This window comes from Canis lupus, chromosome 2 (genome assembly GCF_003254725.2).
Source record: "Canis lupus dingo isolate Sandy chromosome 2, ASM325472v2, whole genome shotgun sequence".
Taxonomy (NCBI): Eukaryota; Metazoa; Chordata; class Mammalia; order Carnivora; family Canidae; genus Canis; species Canis lupus.
Genome location: NC_064244.1, coordinates 3,064,682 through 3,079,562, shown reverse-complemented (window position 1 = coordinate 3,079,562; position 14,881 = coordinate 3,064,682).

The following is a 14,881-nucleotide window of genomic DNA, read 5'->3' as shown; positions in this document are numbered from 1 at the left end:
CTGGATCATAGGATATTCGGTTTTTAACTTTTTTTAGTATTTTATTTATTTATTCATGAAAGAGCGACAGAGGCAGAGACACAGGCAGAAGGAGAAGCTGGCTCCATGCAGGGAGCCCGATGTGGAACTCAATCCCAGGACTCCAGGATCATGCCCTGGGCCAAAGGCAGATGCTCAGCTGCTGAGCCACCTAGGGATCCCTATTTTTAACTTTTTAAGGAAGATCCTTACCCTTTTCAACAGTGGCTGCACCAGTTTGCATTCCCAACAGTGCACGAGGGTTCTTTTTTCTCCACATCTTTGCCAACACTTGTCATTTCTTGTGGTTTTTTTTTTTTTATTTTACCCATCTGACAAGTGTGAGATAGTATTTCTTTGTGGTTTTGATTTCCATTGCTGTGATTATGAGTGATGTTGAACATCTTTTCATGTGTCTGTTGGTCATTTGGATGTCTTCTTTGGAGAAATGCTGATGCATGTTTTCTGCCTATTTTTAATTGGAGTATATGTCTTCAGGAGTGTTGAGTTTTATCAGTTCTTTGCATATTTTGGATACTAATCCTTTATTTGATATGTCATTTGCAAGTATCTTCTTTCATTCAATAGATTGTCTTTAAGTTTTGTTGATTGTTTCCTTCACTGTGTAGAAGCTTTTTATTTTGATATAATCCAAATAATTTATTTTTGCTTTAATTTCCCTTGCCTCGGGAGACATCTAGAAAAATATTGCACTGCTGATGTCAAAGAAGTTACCTCTTGTGCTCTCTTCTAGGATTTTTATGGTTTCAGATCACATTTAGGTCTTTAATCCACTTGAATTTATTTTTGTATATGGCATAACTTTCTTTTGCATGTAGCTGATAGATTTTTTCCAAAGGCATTGTATGCACCTACATTCTCACCTGCAGAATGTGAGAGTTCCAGTTGCTCCACATCAGTGCCAACATTGGTATCATCAGTCTTTTTTAAAATGTTGGACATTCTAACCAGTGTGTATGACATGTTACTGTGGCTTTAATTTGCATTTCCCTGTTTCAGTGTATTTCCATGAGCTTATTACCACCCTTGTAATTCCTTGGGTGAAATGTCTATTCATTTCTTCCTTTTGTTTTTGGTTCTTTATCTTCTTATCATTGAGTTTTACAACTTCTTTATATTTTCCAAATATAAGCCTCTTAGCTGATATGTGATTTACAAATATTTTTTTTCTCCATCAATGGCAACCTTTTTATTCTCTTTGCAGTTCTTTTAAAGAGCTGAGTTCTTAAATTGATGAAATCTAATTTGTATATGTTGTATCTTTGATGTTATATGTATGAAATTATTTTTTTCTTTGAGAGGGAGAGGCAAGGAGGCAGAGCAGAGAAAGAATCTTAAGCAGGCTCCACACCCAGCACAGAGCCCACCATGGAGCTTGATCTCACAATTCTGAGATCATGAGCTGAGCTGAAGCCAAGAGTTGGATTCTTAACTGACTGAGCTACCCAGATGCTCCAAGAAATCTTTGCCTAATCAAACATCACCAAGATTCTCTTCCATGAAGAAAATAATCTTCTTCTAGAAGTTTTATAGTTTGATGATTTATATTTAGGTTATATGATGCACTTAAAGTTGGTTTTTGTACATAACGCAGAATGTGAACTGATGTTCATTTTTGCATATATGGTTATCCAATAGTTCCAGTAAAATTAGTTGGAAAGATTATCCTTTTTCTCATTGAATTGCCTTTGCAACCTTGTCAAAACTTCATTGACCATATATGTGTGGGTCTGTTTATGGACACTCTTCAAGATTTATCTGTTTATCCTTGCAGTTCTACTAGTTTCTGCTTCTGATGTTTTGAAGTTCTGTTATTAAATGAATTAACAATTACTATGGCTGTGTTCTATAGTAAGTTGACCCTGTTATCATTATGAAACAGACTTCTCTATCACTGCTAATATCCTTTGCTCTAAAACTGCTTAGCTTTATATTAATATAACCATTGAAACTTTGTTATGATTAGTGTTAGCATGATATATTTTTCCATACTTTACTTTTACCCTAATTATATCTTTATAGTTAAACTGCACTTTTTGCATGCAGTATGTAGTGATTGTTTGTTTGTTTGTTTGTTTTTCCATTCAAAAATTTCTACCCTTTAATTGCAGTGTTAGCCCATTGTGATCTAATGTAATTATAGATTTGATTAAATTATAGCTATCATTACATTATTTTTATTTGCCCCATTTATTTCTTGTCCCATTGTCCTTTTTTCTTTCTTTTTGAGTCAGTATTTTTTAAACTTTTCTCACTTATTAAGAATAATTAATTGATACCTACTCTGTGTCAGGCATTATGCTAGGCTCTGAAAATATCACAGTGAGTAAAACAGAAGAAATCCTTGCCCTCTAAGGCCCCTTCTCCAGGTGGAGAGATAACAAGGTGACCAGCATGGCTGGACAAGATGTCCAAGGAGGACAGTTGGACAAAACTGAAGTGAGAGGTTCAGCCAAGGGTCAGCTCACATCAGGCCTTGGAGATCCTAGGGTGTTTGGATTTTATTTTCAGTGTGATGAGAAGCTACTGACAGATTTTGAGCATGAAAGTACCATGGTCTGGTTTACATTTTAAAATAATCTCTCTGGCTGCCATGTGGCAAAGCAAGAGTAGAAGCAGAAAGTGTACCTACGAGGCTGCTGCAGTTTCCTAAGGGACAGAGAAGGGTGGTTTCAGGGAGGATAAAGTGGTTCAGATGTGAGTGGTTGGATCCTGGCTGCACTTTTAAGGTAGAACCGACTGAACTTGCTGAGCCACTGGAGTAAGGAAAGGAAGAAAGAGAAACAAGGGATGATTTCTAGAGTGTGATCTGAGCAACTACATGAAAGGTGGTGCCATTTGCTGCTGAAGATTAGGTTTTGTTTTGGACATATTAGGTTAGAGATATTTATTAGATATTCAGATGGAGAGATCAAGTAAGAAGTTGGATAGCAGCCTAGAAGAGGAGAAGAGAGGTCATGCTGGAGAGAAATTTTTTCGAGTCACCAGCGAGCTTGTGTAAACTTTTAAAAGAATATCTCAATTGCTATATTTTAGGAGGGGCAATTCATATTCTTGTGTTGCAAATACGGTGTGTTTCATTGCACTCAGGCCCAACACACACCCTCCCTTAGTGAAGGTTCTTTTGATCGCATGCAACAGAAACTGACTCTGGATAGCTACAGCAAAAAGAAATTAATTGAAAGGGATTTTTCAATACAACCTCAGAACTAAAAGAATAATAAAAGCTACAACATGGGAAAGGCAGCAACCAAAGCGCGGCTAGAGAGCTTTGTGATAAGTGCTTGAGGAATTGCTATCAACAGAACTCATATTCCATGGCTTTTGGCCCTCTAGAGTCATTGCACTGTTCTAGAAAGCCAGAGGGCCATCTATTTCTCATCTGTTAGAAAAAGGGATTGGAACAAATTCTTGCTATTTAAAGCATGGTCCTTGGATCAGCAGCTTTTTGGAACACAGAATTTAGGTCCCAGCTAAAACCTAATCAATCAGAATTTGCATTGCAACAAGATTACTGAGTGATTAAAACACATGTTAATGATTGGGAAACACGGAACTAAATGGTCTTCCAACCATAAAATTCTCTGACTGTCTGAATTGGGCATATAGCTGTTTTCATATAACAGCTATATCATTGAAGTTTCTGGATTCTTACCCAAATAAACTTTAGAATACCTTGTTGATTTGTTTTTACTGTGTGGGTTTTTTTTTTTTTTTTAAGATTTTATCTATTTATTAGAGAGAGTAGGAGGGTGGGGGAAGCAGCAGAGGGAGAAGCAGACTCTCCCAATTGAGCTTGAAACAAAGCTCAATCCCAGGACCCTGGGATCATGACCTGGGCAGAAGGCAGATGCTTAACTGACTGAGCCACCCAGGCACCCCTGGTTTATGGTGTTTTTGAGTGCTTTCTGTATAGTTTTCCTGTTGGTTGCTGTAAGTATATATATCTACCTTATGCTCATCTATTCTTGTCAACATTTTTATCCACTTCCAGTGAAGTTTAGAAACTTTAGCCCTTGACCTTCCTTCTTTTCAATGTCATTATCTTAAGCATCAGGTGATATTACAATTTTTATTTAAATCATCAAATTTGATTTATAAAACTCATGAACAGAAAGATAGTCTATTGCATGTACATCTATTTCTACTCTTCCCATTGTTCTGCTGATAATTCAAAATTTCTTCTTTCATCGTTTCCTTTCTGTCTGTAAAACTTCCTTTAGTCAGTCCTTAAGGATAGGTCTGCTAGTGACAAATCCTTTTAGTTTTTCTTCATCTGAGGATGTCTTTATTGTCCTTTCATTCCTGAAGGATAGTTTCACCCAGACTATTCATGGTTGACAGTTCTCTTCTTTCAGCACTTGAAAAATGTTGGGCTGCTTCTTTCTGGCCTCCATTGGTGTCAGACTACAAATCCACGTCATTCAAATTGACATTTCCCTGTAGGTAACCTGTTGTTTCTCTCTGTTTCCAAGATTTTTCTTTGTCTTTAGTTTTCAGAAATTTAATTATTGTATGTCTTAATGTGGATTTTTTTTTATTATTTTTTTTTAGTTTATCCTATTTGCAGTTTAGCTTCTTGAACCCATAGGGTTACTTCTTTTGCCAAAACTTTTAGCCATTATTTCCTGGAGCACTCTTTCGGTCACACTTGCTTTCTTCTTGTTCTGGGACTCATTATGGGACTCCACTGATACAAATGTTAGATCTCCTGTTACTGTCCCATAAATCCCATTTTTCTTCAGTCTATTTTCCCTCTGTTGTTCAAATTCGATAAATTCTATTGACCTGTCCCAACTTCACTGATTCTTGGTCATATCCTCCCTACAATTGAGCTTACCCAGCTCATTTTGATTTCTTCTTTTGCACTATGAAGCTCTACATTTTTCAGTATAGTTCTTTTTTTTTTTAATTAACTTTTTTGCTTAGACTTTCTATTTTTTCAATTATTTCAAGAGAATTTATAATACCTTGGTGAAACATTTTCATGGTGACTGTTTTAAAATTCCTGGCTTAAAAAAAAAAAAATTCCTGGTTTTTGGTATGCAGGTAACTTTTTATTACATCTTGGATATTTAAGCTTCTATGTAAGCAGACTCTGGGCCTTATTTAGATCTTTTATGATAGCAGGCAGTCACCATATTTAGGTTTAGGCACAGGTTCTGACCTGATTTTGTAAACTATGTGACAATGTAATTTTCAGAGCTATTGGGCACTATTTTGACTGCTGTTTTCTTTCTGCTAGTACTACTTCAAGTGATGGGCTATAGTTTACCCAAGCCAGGGTATCCAGTGTCTCTGGGTGGGGAAAGAGATTATCTGGCAGGAGGACAAGGAGACTTCCTGAACTAGGTCCTTATTGTGGTGTGTCCTCTTTCTTAGTGCCACCCAGCCATTCAGTGTCTTGGGTGAAGGGGGGGAGGGAGTCTCAGGCCTAGGGAATGAGAGTGCCTCCAGGTCCAGCCACTTTTTGCAGTGGAATCTCCCTTGTTAGTGTCTCCCGGCCTCTTTGATTAGAGAGAGGAGTCTCAGGTCCCCACTGAGAGAGTGCTTCCCCTAAATATTTGTTAGCAGGGCTCTCAATCAATCCCCTATGCTGGTGTTGCTGAGCTTGCCTGTTGTTGCTGGTAGGACTCTCATTCAATTCAGGAGACAAATGAGCCATCTAAAGCCACCTACCTGATGCTTGGGGTCAGAAAATGACAAGCCTGAGTCATCTTCTGCTAGGCAGGGAGATTATGTTGCTTTTCCTGTAGTTCTAAGGCCCCTAATCCGTTGTTTTCCTTTTTCTACCATTCAGAATTCTCCTTTGGTTGCCTCTTGCATTATCCCCAAGGTTTATAGTTGTACCCAACAGAGACAAGTGAGTCTATACCAATTTGCCTAAGCCAGAGTCCCTGGATAGAATATTTTGTTTAATGATTCTATTTACCCTTGTGCTTTCTTATTAGCTATAACTCTCTGTGGCATTATTTTTGTAATTGTTTTAGGATCCATAGTATAGTATACACCATACATCATTACCTTATCAGAATCTAATCTACCCTTCCCATATAGTATAAGAACCTTACAACAGTACACCACCGTTTCTCTCTCCCAGCTTTCACGCTCTTGCCATCACACATTCTATTCCTATATATTATGTACACTCCACAATACACTGTTAATACTTTAAGCCGTTGACTATCTTTTCAAGAGATTTAAATTAGAAGAAAAAACTCTATTTTATAGTATCAACAACATTGCCATTTCCGGGGCTCCTCATTTCTTTCTGTGAATACGATCTCCATGTGGAGTCACTTTGCTTAAAGAACTTCCTTTATCATTTCTTACAGTGTAAGTGTGTTGCTAATAAATGTTTTTTAGCTTTAACTGTCTGAATAAGTTTTTATGTGCTTTTATCTTTCAAAGATGGTGTTTTCACTGGTAAAGACTCCGTGTTGTTTTTTTCTTTGAGAACTTTAAGGGTGCTGCCCCTCTGTCTTCTCACTTGCTTTGTTTCTGGGGAGAAAACTACTTTTCTTTTTTCTTTGCATTTAATGTGGCCTTTTACTCTTATTAAAAAGAATGTGGTTCTTTTTAATATATTGTCTTTATCACTAGTTTTAAACAATTTGATTATGATGGGACTTGATGTAGTTCTCTTCATGTTTCTTGTTTTTAAAGTTGCTTGGATCCATTTGTTTCTATTTTTCATCAAATTTGGAAATATTTTGGCCATTATTTTTACAAATAACTTTTCTGTGCTACACCAATTACACAATATTAGACCTACTAAAATTGTTCCAGAGCTCACTGATGCTCTCATTTTTTTTCCTTTCACTGTTTTCTCTTTGTTTCATTTCAAATAGTTTCTACTGCTATGTTTCCAAGTTCACTAATCTTTTATTATGCAATGTCTAATCTGCTGCTAGCCATATCCTGTGTATTTTTTTAATCTCAGACATTGTAGATTTCATTCTAAAAGCTTGATTTGGTTCTTTTTAAAAATATTTTCTGTATCTTTACTTAACACACTCATTTCCTAGCTTTTTTATCACATTAAATGGTCATGATAACTATTTTAATACCCTTGTCTACTAATTCTGTCATCTGTGCCAATTCTGAGTTAGTTTTAATTTTTATTCCCATTGTGTTTTATACTTCCCTGTTTTGTGTTGTGTGGTTTTATTTTGTTTTGTTTCGTTTTCTTCCCCTAATGCCTGCTAATTTGTGATTGGATACCAGATATTGTGATTCTTACCTTAATTGGATGCTGAATTTTTCTATAATCTTATACATGTTCTCGTTGTTGTTGTTGTTTCTTGGGATGTGGTCAACTAACTCAAAATAGTTGGATTCTCTTGGATCATGCTTTTAAACATTGTTAGGCAGAACCAGTTTTTATAAAATCAGAACCAGAGGAACATTATGCTCAAGGAGAATTTTCCTCGCTACTTAGACAATACCTTCCTGAGTAATCTACTCAATGAATCATAAATTATGAGGTTTTCCACTCTGATTGCAGGGATTGGGCATTACTATAGGTCCTAATGAACTCTGAGTATTTTTCATTCTCATCCTTTTGATTAGATCCTCCCCCAGCACGGGTAGTTTCCTTGCAGATTTGCACCAATCACTATTCACCTGAGTACTTGAAGAGAATACCCAGGAACTCTCCAGAGCTTTCTATATCTACCGGTCTCTCTTCTCTGACACTGTCATGTGAAATTCAATGCCCTCCATTTTCTTATGCTCCCAGCTCACCTTTATTTAACTCAGAAAGATTACTAGGCTCCATGTGGCTTCCCTTCCCTGCATCATGCTAATAAGCAAGGTCATTCTGAGACTTATCTTATTGTTTCCTGTGTCTCAATTGTCTCTCTTTTATTGTCTGGGGCTTGATGTCCAATTCCTCACAGACTTTTGTTTCATATATTCTTTATGTAGAAAAGTAACTAGAGATTAACAAGAGTGAATGTGGGGATAACATTTAGGAAGCCATGTCCAGTAAGACTAGGTGCAGTTAAGATGGAAAGAAGTGGAGAGATCTGAGAGATATTTAGGAAGTAGAACATCAACCTTTGGTGACCGATGGACTGTGCAGGAAGGGCAGAGGAGGGAGAAGAAAGTGTTCCCAGGTGTCACGGGATGCATGGTGACACTACCCACTGATAGAGGGAACTCTGGAGGGGAAGCTGGCTGGAGGTGAGATAAGATCAATTTGGGAGATGTCCAACCTCACTGTGATAGCCAGAGTATTTAGAAAGTGAGGAGGGATTAATTAAAATATAAAGCTAGGAGAAGAAATGGTAAAAAAGAAACCAGGTTATAAGGAATAGAAACAGAAGAAAAGAATCATTATCATGCCTTTCTATGGGATTTTATGTATCATCATTTCTACTCTCATTTGTAAGGGCCACTTATTTGACACTTAGAAACATAAAACTTTCACAGACAATACTGACTACTTCTAATATATCAAAAAATACATTTTTTGGCTTCAACTTCTGGTTTTAGAATTAGGAATGTTAAAGATTTTTACTGATGGAGATATTTCATAATGAATTCTTTTCATGTTGTTACTTTTGCATAGTTGAGAATTCTTGATTCACATCATCAGGTTTTTGTATTATAAGCTGCTACAGTCTATCAAGAAAACACTGACTTCAAATGTAGATGCAGAGAGGGGAAAACACTGAGCCAGACTGACAAAGCAAGGTACAGGAATTCACCTCAGCTCTCAGAGCAAATGGTGGGCTTGGTTGTAACACATCAGGGAGAAAAAAAGAAACCTTATGGCAGGATGTGTGAATTCCCAAATAGGTAAAAATAATTACGTATACAGAATTCATTATAAAATATTTACTCCATTAATAATAGAAACAAAACTAACACTCCTAATTCTAAAATCAGAAGTTGAAACCATTTTTATTTTTTATTGACATGTTAAAAGCAGACAGAATTGTTTCAGGCTGCGTCTAAATGATCTGATTATCAAAACCATAGGAACATTATGCTCAAGGAGAATTTTCCTTGAGCAAAATTGATCAAAAGTGTAGACAGTTCTAGGCAGGAATAGCAAACACCTGCTGAACTCACCATCATGTTTAATATTGTACTGAATTTTGAGATATAAGATCACAGTTTAAATACTCGTCTAACAGAACATTGGGCTTAAGACGTTGACCTTTATTTGTCTAAAACACATGGAACACTCTCGCTCCTATTGATGAGCATAGCTGTCAAATGCTCTGTGTGCAGCCACTAAATACTTTCAAGATTGCAAGCTGAGGCATGGATATTAAGTATACATTTAATTAGCTGGAGAAGGTGGAAAGAAGCATTATACTGACTAATTTCAATAGAAACTGTAATGGGCTCGTAATTATATTTAGTGTCTAGTAGATTCATTTAGTTGCTGATTGCAAGACAAGATGGCAAATATTGAGCAGGTTACCTCTCTTTCTAGATGGTACACATTTGAAAAAGAAACCCACATTCTCAAATCACGTTTCTATGGATGTAACTTGGGGAAACATCTTTGGAGGACAATTTGGCAACACCTATCAAAACTGAAGTGTGCTTCTATTCCTTTTGACCAAGCAATTTGAATCTGAGACTTTATCCTAGAGATAATTTCACATATGGGCACAATGACATATGAACAGATGTAGTCATTGCAGAATGGAGGACAATAGCAAAATATTAGGAACAACCTCAATGTTCATCAGTCAGGAATTGTTTGGATAAATTATGGTATTTCTATGGAATAAAGCTCAGCTATAAAAAAGAGGCCATACTTCTTTAATGATTTGGAACACCTTTGAGATATATAGATATCTGAGGAAAATCAAATAGAGAGTGTGCAATAACAACTCTTTGTGTAAAGGAGGAGGAGCAAGCATCAATACCAAGCATATATACATCTGTGTTTGTCTGCAAGGATACACAAGAATGAGTAATTCTGTTTGTCCATGGAAAGGAAATCTGGAAACTGAGGGCCAAGGAAGGGAAAGGCATATTTTTCATGTATATCTGCATATCCTTTGTATGCTTTGAATATTTTACTACATAATATATAAACTATTGAAAAATTAATAATCCATCAAATATTTAAAACTATATCAAACTCCATTATAAATTTTGACATAGCTTCAGGAAAAAATACTTGGTAGAAGATGGAGTAGAAATACTTAAGAATGTGCCAAATCCTGTTAAAATTGCATATTTAAAGGAAATTAGAAATTTCTGATAAAACTAATGATAATTAAAAAGAAGTTGGAAATATAGAACCAAAGGAGTTAGAATATTTTCCTTGCCGGGCACATTAGCTTCAAATTCTGAGAGGAAAATCTTGACGGCTCCCTGACAAGGAAAGAAAACCTGAAAGTCACTTTTCTTCTCTTGGGTAGCTCAGACCTTGGGCAACCCAGCATTCAGTAGACTTTTAATCAATAAACACATTGTCCTTACCAAGAAGGGAAGGAGAATTAGAAAAATGAGAAGAGAAACAATTTGAAATGAAATTATACATGAACAAAGGAGTACGTTTACTGGCATAAAATGTTTTACTGGAATAAAAATACTAGAATAAAAATATTTTGTCAAATTTCTATGGAGTGGAGTGAACTAGAAATATCTATGTATCAAAAATGACCTTCCTTTCCATTACTTGTAAGTTTATAGATGAATATAGGCTATACACAAATGCTTGCTTATTGCTACCCATAATAAAATAAGGATTATTTTATTTCTATCTTATAAAGTGTTTTCTAATGGTCCTGGCTCAAGGTCCTAACACATGAAGCGATTTTTTTTTTAATTAGACCCACAAAATGGTGTTTTGTTTTCACTTTTTGGTCATTTTTAACAATTGTTGGCTGATGGGCTAACAGGCCTGAGGAGAGTAGCCATCCGCTAAAGAAGTAAATTACCAGGTCGAGGATATGCTTCAAACATCAAATCAGCCTGGCCAGGAATTATCAGGGAGAAAAGTCACTTCCCAATTCAACAGTTGTCTTCAAAGTTTGATCATATTCCACAAGTTGTTGGATGTTTTCTTGGGCAGATTCCACTCTGGTAGAACTTAACTCACTCTAAATGCAACTTGTGAGAAGTTTAAAAGCATATGCTACCTAACACTCACAAGTGGCTACATCTTAAAGAATGAAACTAATGCCAAAGACAAACAGGAATTTCCATGGAAGAAACACAAGGAGGAAAGAAAAAGAAAAGCAAAAAAAATAATGAAAAGAGAGCATACTCAGAGGATTAAAAAAATGTTAATGTCCTCTGGGGGAACAAAGTCCTTTCCTTCCTGCCTGGCTCTGTGCCCCAACCAGGACAGCCCTGCCACAGACCACTGACTCAAGTCTCACCTCCAGTTGCCTAATAAAAACCACTCTTTACCACTTCACTCCCCATCTGAATATGTCCCAGGCACTTTACCCGGATCTTAAGAAATTCTTTTCACCCCACCTGGTAGCCATTTATGGAACATCTCCGTACATGTGGTTTGTAAGATGGAAGATGAGTAATACATGTTCATCATCAAGCTCACAATTGAGTAAATGTGAGCTTTTAACTCTGAAGCTTGAGCTCAATGAGGTAGAACCAGCTTCAACACAATCATCTTTACCCAAAAGTCCTACCTGTTCTACTAAACAGCATGTAGACAAACTGTTGAACTGAAGTATCTCTCCTTACTTTAGTTATTACTTCTGTTCACAGATTTTCTGCAGCTCCAAAAGGTGGGTATCTGGTATTTCTGTTCCTTTCTGCGGTTCAACTAGGAAATGACTTATCAATGACATGGGGAGTTAGAAGTGGTCTTGCAAAACTCTCTTGGCCCTCCAGCTGCATATGTCTATGACTCTGTCTATTGGGGAACCAAAATTAATTAGTCATTGATTCTGCAACATATTTATTGAATGTTTACTGTATGTCAGATGCTGTAGAGGCCCTACAGATAAAAATATGAATAAAAAATGGATCCTGCATTAAAATTGCAAAGGACTTTGAACATGAGTGGATTGTGGAATGGCCTTAACGGGTCTGGAAAGTCAGCAATTCAGTAAAAGTCAGGGGGACAGTTGCTGTGGCAGAGATATGCCTTCAGTGCTGGAGTAGCACAACAGAAGGAGACCTAAGACCCGGGGTCAGGGAAGATTTCTGGGAGCAGGTGGACCTCAAGAGAAATTATGTAGGACATACGCAAGTCTTCATCGAAGAAGGCAGAGCAGATGACAAAGAAATCAGAAGGAGTGTGCCTGTTCTGGAGGGAACTGAACAATGTGCCTAGTTTGCCCACCTCTTTGCCCCAGTCTTAACACAAGGTCGGCCATATCCAGTGCCATCAGTGGACACTTACTGAATACAAGTGTGATAAATCACGTAATTGTTCTATACATCTGTACCATAGAGTCAGGGAGCAAGAAGGGTTAATGGATGAGGTTTTGTAATGGGAGGGTCAGAAAGAGACGTAAGTATCTCTTGGAAGGAATTTGTGTTTATTCTATAGGCAGCACTAAGCTATAAAGAATTATCTGCAGAAACAGTCATAGCAACACTCATTTGACAGCCCCCGGATATATAGCCCTTGAGCACTACTGTGCTGGCACATCCTTCCTTGATGGAACCTTTCCAGAAGGAAGCTCAAAAAAATGAGAATCAGATTTTATGGGTTGGTACTGCGTGCTGACATACTCTTGCTATAATCCTAACACCTCGCCAAAGAAAAGGCTTGGGTCTGGGATTTTATCTTATTTGCAAGACAATCAATTAGCTTATTCCTATGTCATGGATATTCACAGAAAGCCCTTCCCTAAGCCCAAGATGACATATCTCACTACTCACACACAGCATTAGTACCACCCATTTTCATTGGTTCCTTTGCCCCACTCAGTCTCGTGGCTACTGATGGCTACCGTGCACACAGCAGGTTTATCACAGGTGAGGGACACTGAGTTTGGAGAATCCACTGCTTTTACACCGTAAGCCAGCCTCCTCACTGTGTGGTGGCAGATGGGCCCTTATGACTAAAGGTTGTCAGCCTCCCACGCAGCCATGAGAACTGGCCCAGGTAAGGAGCCTCTAGAGTCTTATGCCCAGCAGGATGTGTGAGGTCACAAGAAAGCTTGCGATGGTCTTTCTTGACAGGAGGCATACATTTCATACCTTGGGCAGAAAATGAAAACAATTTAATTAATATTACTATTGGGGGTTTTCTTATGCCTTTCTGCATCTGCCATTCCAGCATGCTCCTCTCTTCAACAACAGGCTCAGTGAGGGAGCAGCACAGCCTGCTGCTGTATTTTGTGCATCGGGATTTAGTAACGAAAAAGGTATAATAACATTCTATTTACAGAGCACTGTGCTAGTACTCACAAGAATTGCCTCATTTACTCTTCACAGCCCTGTGTGGTAAATTCTCATCTTACAGATGAGGTAAGTGAGGTGCAGAAACACTGAGTGTGTCTAAGGCCACTCCCATGGCAAAGCTAGGTGCTTAATGCTGATCTGACTGACTTCAGAGCCCATTCATTGTTGGGAAAATGTTCTAAAGCACCAAATCATTATTTTGGGCTATAAGCACATGCTTATGGTTCTGTTAATTTTAACACACCTAATGCTCTAAAAACAAAACAAAACAAAAAACCCAAAAACCCTTCTTTTAGGTAGTCAAGGTGGTCTTGAGGATATCTGTTGGTTTGTTACAGAGGAATTGCAAGCTCTCATGTTGGAGAACTCTGGCCAGTAAACTGGATAGAGAAGAGATTCTCATAATGGAGAGGTGAGAGCCATGAGAAGATGAGAAAGTCTAAGAATGAACATTGTTAGAGGCTACTTTCAAAGAATCAACTGAACATATCTCACAATAAGGATGTGCCTAAACCTGGGACGTGGTTCAGCTATCTAGGCCTACCTGTGAGCGCGGCCTGGCCCAAGTGTCTGGGCTTCTCATGAGAGCAGTTCACAGATGAGGATGGGTTGATCACTATGACACAAGAGGCATTCCTCAAGCTGCTGTGCATCGAATACCTAAGATGAGAATTGGATGAGTCATCAAAAAATGGGATAAGGGAGGGAGGAGCAAGATGGCGGAAGAGTAGGGTCTCCAAATCACCTGTCTCCACCAAACTACCTAGAAAACCTTCAAATTATCCTGAAAATCTATGAATTCGGCCTGAGATTTAAAGAGAGACCAGCTGGAATGCTACAGTGAGAAGAGTTCACGCATCTATCAAGGTAGGAAGACGGGGAAAAAGAAATAAAGGAACAAAGGCCTCCAAGGGGGAGGGGCCCAGGAGGAGCCGGGCTGAGGCCGGGGCGAGTGTCCCCAGGACAGGAGAGCCCCGTCCCGGAGGAGCAGGAGCTGCACCGACCTTCCCGGCGGAAAGGGGCTCGCGGGGAGGTGGAGCAGGACCCAGGAGGGCGGGGATGCCCTCGGGCTCCCGGGGACAGTAACAGCAACTGCGCGCCCAGGAGAGTGCGCCGAGCTCCCTAAGGGCTGCAGCGCGCACGGCGGGACCCGGCGGGACCCGGAGCAGCTGAAGGGGCTCGGGCGGCGGCTCCGCGGAGGGGGCTGCGCGGCCCCGGGAGCAGCTCGGAGGGGCTCGGGCAGAGGAAGAGGCTCCGTGCAGAGGGGGCTGCGCGGTTCCAGGAGCAGCTCGGCGGGGCTTGGGCGGCGGCTCCGCGGAGGGGGCTGCGCGGCCCGGGAGCGCGAATCCACCAGCGCAGGCTCCGGAGCACAGGGCGCCGGGACACAGCCCAGGATCCCGCCTCCCCCGGGACAGGCAGAGGCCGGGAGGGCCCAGGACAGCAAGGACGCTCCTGCCCCGAGCTGAGCAGATCAGCGGCC